The sequence below is a fragment of the Sinocyclocheilus rhinocerous genome, unplaced genomic scaffold (genome assembly GCF_001515625.1).
Source record: "Sinocyclocheilus rhinocerous isolate Xijiao unplaced genomic scaffold, SAMN03320098_v1.1 scaffold419, whole genome shotgun sequence".
NCBI classification, from domain to species: Eukaryota; Metazoa; Chordata; class Actinopteri; order Cypriniformes; family Cyprinidae; genus Sinocyclocheilus; species Sinocyclocheilus rhinocerous.
This window is the reverse complement of record NW_015653519.1, coordinates 1,612,717-1,621,502: the sequence shown is the minus strand read 5'-3', so window position 1 is coordinate 1,621,502 and position 8,786 is coordinate 1,612,717. Positions and strand designations below refer to the sequence as shown.

General features: G+C 40.3%; 1 protein-coding gene across 1 annotated transcript in view; it reads left to right on the top strand.

Moving 5' to 3' along the window:
- Positions 1 to 8,786, top strand: part of raraa (retinoic acid receptor, alpha a) — a 187,630-nt gene that overhangs the window by 81,391 nt on the left and 97,453 nt on the right. The gene's annotated exons all lie outside the window — the stretch shown is intronic.

The window sequence follows — 8,786 nt, the reverse complement described above, 5'->3', positions numbered from 1 at the left end:
GTCCCCCCTGCCACTGCAGAAGGGAGATTGACGCTTCAACAGGCACTGGCATCGTTTCGTCAGCAAGACCAGGAACCACGGTCCTTTGCCCAATTCTTTTGGACTGTGGCTAGGGACCTTGAATATGATGATGCAGCCCTGAAGGAGGCCTTCAACCTCACTCTGGATGTCCCCTTACCGCGATGGGAGATGGAGCAACTGCATGTTTTGAATTTCTGGGACTTCTCTAATTATGTGCATCACCGCAAAGACTGGCAGATCCTTAACCCTCCTGAGGATGTCAGCAGTGACCACCACCCTGCCCTCCTTCCCTCTTCGAGTCAAGTCCACGATGATCTTCTGACTCCTACTGAGAAATGAAGGGACAGAAGAAAGAGGGTGACCCAAGTTGCTGCATGTGCCATTGAGTCCTCGGTGCCGGCTCCAGCCTCTGAGAGCAGTTCGGTGCCGGCTCTAGCCTCTGAATCGGCTGAACCCACCACAGTCACGCCTGAGTCAATGAAGTCCTCTGAAGCAGTCAAGCTCAAGGTAACTTTGAGAAGTTTCCCAGTCAACCTCTGTTCCTGTGTCTGTCAAGTCTGTCCCAGTTAAGTCAAAACCAGTCATGTCCAGTCTTGATAATCCTGCGTTTATGTCAGTCCAAGTTACTCAAGAAGTGGGCAATCCGACAACTTCCTGCCCCGGGAGGCGTAAGGGTAGGAGGGCCCGTGCCAGGAGGGCTAGGACCCTTTGTTCAGAGACCCCTCATGCACTTATCCTGGAGGATCTCAAGTTGCCTGCTGCTTCGGTCTTGGCCCAGGAGTCCAGTTCGGAGCAACTCGCACTTCCTGTCATGGCCATGGAGGCCAGTTCTGAGCAGCTCATCCTCAATATTACGACCACAGAGGTCAATCCTGAACAGCCTGGCCTTCCTGCTATGACCATGGAGTCCAGTCTTGAGGAGACCACTCTCCCTGTCATGGCCATAGAGTCCTGTTTTGAGCAGTCTGCCCTTCCTGTCACAGTCACTCATGTCAGGCCTGAGCAGTCTACTCCTGTCACGACCATGGAGACCACTCCTAAGCAGCCCACTATCCCTGTCATGTCTATGGAGGCCGTTCTCAAGCCGTCAGTCCCCACAGGCACTGAATCTGCTTCAGCCCTGGAGCCTCCAGAATCCGCTCGAGCCCCTGACCAGAGTCTAGTGTTGGCTCTAGGTCTAGAGTCTGCTCCATCCCAGTCCTGCCCAAAGTCTGCCTCATCCCAGTTCAATCCAAAGTCTGTTCCAGAGCCTTTTTCAGAGTCCGCTTCGGTACCAGTCCAGGAGCTCGTTCCTGAGGACCCAGTTCTAGCAGCCCCGGAGGGCAGTTCATCAGCCCCCGAGGGCATTCAAGAATCAGTCCGAGTCGGTTCCAGTAGCCCCCGAGAGCGGTTCAGCTACCCCCAGGGGCAATCAAGAGTCAGTTCCTGAGTCTACTCCTGCGGCCCAAGAGGGTATTTCAACAGCCCCCAAGGGCCTTCCAGAGTCAATATTTGAACCTGGTCCAGAGGCCCCTAAGGGTATCCCTGTTCTAGCCCCAGACCCCAGTCCTTAACCATTCCCCTGAAACGTATTCCTCCCCTATCCCACCCAATGTGTTTTCTGACAGGCTTGGATTTCCTAGGGTCACTAGCCACCCTACCCACCGGCCCCCCGAGTCGGTACCGTTTTGGCCCCCTACCAACCCTGTGCCCCCTTTGACTCCTCCACCCAGGATGGACGCCTGGAGGCGTCCTTTGGAGGGGGGGGGGAGGTACTGTCAGGATCCTGCCCTGACAGTCTTATCTGTCCTGTCTTTTGTTTAATGTATCTGTTTATTTTGCGCCTGAGCACATGGCTGTGTCTTTGTTTGTGTTGGCCATGTGCTCCTCTTGTCCTGCCACCTCGTTTTCAATCACCATGTCCCCTTGTTTAGTCCTTGTTTGCCCAACTGTGTTCACCTGATCCTCGTGTGCTGCTCCCTTTATATTGTGCTCATTTTCCTCTGGTCTTTGCCGGTTTGTTTTTTGTGTGCATTCTCTGTGCTATTGTCTTTTAGTCTTGTTAGAGCTTACTATTCGGTATATTGCATCCAGTCTAGTTTCCCTCTTGTTAGTTCTAGTTTTTTGCTCCTGTGTTTAGGGGTTTTATTTTAGTTCCTGAACCTTTTGATTTTTCTTTTTCTAGTATTCAGCAAGGTTGCAGTCTTGTTTTTATTTATATTTTGTTTGTAGTTAGAGTCATTTATTCCTAGGTTTTTCCTATTGTTATCCTTATGAAAACAAAAGTTCCAGTTTTTTTTATTTCTAGTATTTCTTTTTTGTTTTTCCTTTGTTTTTTTCTCTCCCTATAGTCATAGTTTTGCAAGTTTTTACTTTTGATCTGTGTGTCTCTCTCATCTCTCCTGTTTTGTCTTTGAGTGTGTCTGTCGAGTTGGTTCCTGCCCTGCTTCCTGAATCCTACCTGGTCACTGATTCTTCTGACCTGGCAGACATTTTGGTGCTTCAAGAGTTACCATCCTCAGGACCAAGCCTGTGGTTCCTTGAGCTGCTACCTAGTCCCCTTTTGCCACAGAGTCTGGAGCTACCCCCATCCCCGACCAGCCCGTTCTCCTGTCGTGTGCCCTGCCCTATTGTGTGGACTGTCTTCCTGCCTCATTCTTTTGTGCTCTCATTTTTGTTAATAAACTCTGTTCCCCCTTGTCCATTCTGCAACTGGGTCCTCCCTTGCCAAACCGTGACAACTAGCCTATATAATTTACACAATATGTGAAATTATGTATGGAAACAGCTCAAGGGCAATTTTTTTTGCAATACACCAAAACTTATGCGACAATTCGTTTATTTAGGGATGACGTCATTATGCACACCATTTTATCGGTAAAAGGCCAGTTGGATGGAAACAGGCTGTAGACAGCAAAGTTTTATGCATATTCTCTATGTCGATAACAAAACCGCGCAAAAACTGGATGGAAACTTGGCTTAGTAGGACACACTGATTTCTTGAGTCAGGACTACCCATACTAGAGACTGGTGCATTTGATGTCCAGTGTGCTCAAAAAAATTTGATGAAAAATCGTGATTAAAAATAAAAAAAATTGTGAATCAAAACGTGACCCTAAGAATTGATATGATTCGAACTGTGAGGCACCAAAAGATTCCCACCCCTAATAAAAATGCTTGTTAAACATATCACAGCAGTTCAGAAATTAAATGTTCAGTGAGTGGTTCTAAAATGTTAATTCTCTATAGTGTTTGAAAATAAAATGCCACCAACACAAAACTTTACCTGCTGTACCAGGTGAGCTACCAAGCAAGTTTACTACATCCGATAACCTGCCCCTGTAATCATAATTTATGTGAAAAGGATTAAGTTGTTGGTTTTTTTACTGCCACTAGGATTCATTTCAGCTGGAAACTGCAGTGTATTCTAGGTATGTTTTTGGAGTTTTACAGAAATATAGGTGCAGTGGAGACATGCTTTTCCAATGAGCCTATGTTGCAGTTGAACCAAGTGTGAAATATATATATATATAAAAGATAATATAACAGAGCAAACGCTTCAGGATAAATTGGTGATCTAACACTCCGAAGTTTCCCTTGCCTTCTGTTCACCATTGTCTCTTTCTTTCTCTTCTCTCTCTCTATTTCTCTCTCTCTCTCTCTCTCACACACACACACACACACACACACACACACAATGTTAACAGTACTCCCCAGCGCTGGACCTCTTCCTGTCTGGCAGTGCTCCACTGTGTGTCTTTAGATACTAGTGTAAACAAACCAAAATACACACACAGGTCTCCCTATCTGTTGCCTGAATGAACAATATAATTAGACTGATGCAACATTTAAGATACATGCACAGTATGTGCAATATTCACTTTCTCAGTACACATTTATTTAATTTCACCAAAATGTACACCCTACAGGTAGTATTGTGTGCTGGTTCCCACGGTTTATTGCATTTAGGGATTTCGCAAACTGTAGAATGTGACAGTCATTTAGTAGACAAGTTGAATAATTATTGGTTGCACATAGATTACTTCCTATTTCTCAGAACAGCTGCACATTAGTGTGTCATATTTAACACAACACATTTTCGAGAACAAGCTGGATGCTTGATGTCTTACACAATGAGTTTTTACAAATGGTCACAGAACATGCATTTCTGACGCATATTATTAGCATGTATAAAAAGGCCTATAGTGTAGCATATAGCTTGCTGCTAAACACACAAGGTGTGTGTGTGTGTGTGTGTGTGTGTGTGTGTGTGTTTGAAGAGCAATGATATTGTTGACTCAGCATCTTACAGACAAGAATCAATCAATTAGCTAATCAATAGTCCCCTCTTAGAGCCCTGGGGATATGGGAAACTGGAGTCTCTCACACACACACACACACACACACACACACAAGGTACACACATACAAGGTACATTGGCTATTTAATAATAATATTAACTGTACATTTAGACATTTAGGTCATCTTTTCGTTGACGTGGAATACATTGTGCCTTGGGAACAGTCTTAACAGTTTTAAAAGCATTTGCCCTCCATGTTCATAGATTTAAATTAATCAGTTGATGCTGGTAGTGGTGATGGTTTATTAAAACAAATCAAAAGTTATATATGAGACAACTAGTGGACATTTAGAGTTTGATTGTACTTAAACGTGTATTATTGTTAAAAGGAATACTTGTATGTGTGATGGGGATGGGGGTCTTACTGAAACATGTTTTTCATTAACAAAAGGGGCCTCGTCTTAAGACTATGACGGACTGTGGATACGCCTTCCCACTTCTTTTCCTGGAAGAGTGCGTATGTGTACCGCAGGTCAGTGCCCTTTTGCTCAGCTGAAAAACATAATCTTTATCACTTCCAGACAAAAACATAACACATCTTCTGCTTCCAGACCATCTATGTGGTGTATGCGTGTGCTCTCAATGCAGACTCATTGGAAAAACTTGCCTCTACATCTTCACTTTTGCAAAACCCTCTCAATTCCCTCTCACACAAATTTTGAATGCAAGGGCATATTATTGAATAATAAACACATTTATTTTTTATTTATGTTCTTTTCCAAATACAATGATATGACCTCAAAACACTTTTAACATAGTGTATGATCTGTAATCTAATAGATTTTGATGTATGCATCACATAATCAGCTCCATGTGTATGATTTTTCTGACATAGTAAACTTGCTCGGTACCTCACCTGGTACACCATTGCAATGCATAGCGCCCATGTACAAGTCCTGTAAAACACAAGTCACAACATTCAACACTCAATAAAAGAGGTCAAAGCTTTATAAAAGCAAGCTATAATGGCATGGTTGCTTCAGCAAATGTGTTTTTACCTCTCCTTTGAGTTTTTAACACTACGTTTATGGTAGGTTTACTGTAGGCAGTACACTATTTTTACACTTAACTGCTTACACACAGAATCTTTACTTATCACACAATTTCTGAAACCTGACACTCGAACACCAGAACCACACACCAAATCTGCAAAACCATACACTAATTCACAGCCTTTGACTCAGTTTTCAATTTCATAAAACACTTTTTGCAAAACACAACACACAGTTCTCTATGTAACACACAAAAATCTAACAGGAATTAATATTATGGCAAAGGTGTTTGCAAATGTTTGCTTTTGAGATGTGTTTGTGGTATTTTGAATGCAGTGCTTCATTTTGCAAGAGATGTGAGGCATTTTGCATTTTTGTGTGTGCAATTCTTGGATTTGTGTGTAAAGTTTTGAAAAAAAGAAGCAAGGTTTTAAAAATGTGTGTAAGCATTTGAAAAAAACTGTAAATGCGATAATAATGTTCTTTTTAGCAGCATCATATGACCCCTTTAACATTTTAGTGCCACTAACAATTAATTTCAAAATTGTTGCAATACATACAACAACCAACATTATGAAATGTTGCCACACGACACATGAAATGGCACTACAGACATGTATTTCCAATGACCATTTTGTTTTTGAGAAGTGTGTTGTTACTTGTATACAGTAAGCGCTCCAGCTTATGATTTTAGATCTAGTGGATGATAGAACCGGCAAAAAGACCAGGAACACGCTAGTCAAATTTTTCAGAAAATATAAAAATATATTAGAAAATTTGTAAATACAACAGCAGTATCAAATATAAGGTTTGATGTGCATTTATAGTGAATTTATACCATATAGAGTCTGTGTGAGTGGATGTCTGAAAGAAACAGACACGGTTTGCTCTTTCTTTATCTCTGTTTGCTTTCTTTTCGCTCTCTCCTCATTTTCACCTCACAGATTTCCTAAGATTTCATGTTAAGCAATATTTTCCGTTCAGCCAGCTGTGTCAATAGCCACGCCAACCCAGCATGTGTTAACACACACACACACACACACACACACACACACACACACACACACACACACACACACATACAGTACACACACTCAATAAGGTGGAGGGGTAAATATCGGAGAGCATTTGACACCCTGTACCTTGTCCTGTTAGTGTGTGTGTGTGATTACATTTCCCGCCTCTATCGCAAACATTGACCTTTTCAAATGAGTACAATATGTGATCTGTGTGACAACACAAGACTTCAGGTCAAAAGCTCTCTGTGTCATTCTGTGTACAGTGAGAATCCGTTTTTGAAAGCCTGATTGACATTTCACTGTTTCAATAAAGAAAGCGCTTGAATGAATGATGAAGGACACACAGAGAAAAATAAAGGCATAATTAGTCAAAGTGACCTACATAGTTATGTATTTGTGTGTGTGTGTGTGTGTGTGTTTGTGTGTGTGTGTGTGTGTGTGTGTGTGAGATATTGTGTTTATACCTGTTTAATTATTGTTATTTACGTTTATATATATACTGTTGCTGTTCTCACTTCTTGGTTCCATTATTTATTTGCATTCAAAAATAATGTTTACGATATTTGTGTTGAATGCATGATAATATTTCACAGTACAATTCAAAGGTTTGAAGTCTGTATTTTTTTTTTATGTTTTTGAAATAACTTTCATTTGCTTATCAAGGCTGCATTTATTTAATCAAAATACAGTAAAATAGTAATATTTTGAAATATCATTATAAATTCTCTCTTCAGAAATCATTCTAATATGTTGATTTTGGTGCTTATTATTAGTATTATTATTATCATCACCATTATTAAAAATGGCTGTGCTACTTAGCATTTAAATGGAAACCATGATACATTTTCATCATGGTAAATAGAAAATAGAAATCTATTTGAAATAGAAATAATTTATAACATTACAAATGTCTTTACTGTCACTTTTGATCAAGTTAATGCATCTTTACTTAAGTATTAATTATTGCAATTAAAAAGTATTAATTACTAAAGGTATTATAAGTATTAATTACTTAAAAATAAATGAACAAAGAAATTCTACTGAGCAGTACTACTGATACAGGAGATGTTGATGCTGATGAAAGCTTCTTATTAATATGTAATGCAAAATTTTGTCCAGAGCTGCTAAATTCAGTCTGGTGTTGCTAAATTCAGTCCAGACCTTGTGTATCTGGTCCTGGGATGCTGAATGTTGTCTAGTGCTGCTGAATTTGGTTCAAAGCCGCTGAATTCCATGTGATACTGATAAATTCAGTCCAGAGCTACTAAATTTGGAATTGCTGAATTCAGTACTATTTACCTGAATAAGTTGAATAAGGCTCTCTTTTTGTGTATCAATACCAAGGTTGCCTCTAGACCACTAGTGATCCCGCTGTGACAACGCACACACATTTGGTGATCATGCCGAGTGTATTTTTGCAGGTGCATGCGCGCTGGCATTTCATGTAATTAAAGGCTGACCTTTCTAATAGAGGCACAAATGTCAAGGGGTCCTTCTCATCTGACAAGTAGGAGTGCCTAGAGGTGTGTGTGTGTGTGTGTGTGTGTGGGTTGAAAATGTTGGCAGAGCATCAAGATTTCACACTGCCCTATATTCGCACTTCCTGTCTCATAGGCACTTTCAGTTATTATAATGACAAGCACAAACACACACAAATGCCAGAGTGCAGAAACATGAGCAATCTATATAAAAACACATGACTCATATTTGTTTATTTGATCTTAACTTCATGATATGCTGTGTGTCCAGGATTCTGGCTGAGTGCTAAACATAGCTCACAGTGTGTTGTGTATACACACTGCACAGACTGTGTCCTTGGCTCTGATCTGAAAAGCTTCAGAAGTGCCCAAATGAATGAAATACACGTTTGCATGTAACTGTGTATACATGTGGCGTGTGAGTGGGTTGTTCCCTGTAGACACAATTTGGACGCTTTTACAGTCTCAAGGTCTGTCGGTGCTGTTTTAATTACATTTCTGGCTTTTGCTGTGTTACATCACTTATATCAACTCGACATGCGGCCTTATTCAAATAAATATAGCTGAATTATTTCTCATTACAAAATACAGGACCAGGCTGCTAAATAAATAACATGTATTAGCTTCTTTCACAGCATTTTCATTTAGTGCTTGTTTTCCAAAACTTGAGTTTCCTAATAAGGATTTGTAAGTAAATTAAATTAAATAATAAAAATGTTAAATAAAAAAGAATAAATTATTAAAATATAAAGATGTAAACACTCACACTTGCGTTCAATTTTATTTCAGTTAAAGTTTATTTCTAGTAACGAACGTTTTTAATGGTTTTAGTTTTTCATATACATATCTCACAATTACACTGATTTTAAGTCAAAGGTGTTTGGCTGACAAAAAGTTTGGGTACTCCTTATTTAGAATATACTTACTGATTTCAAAT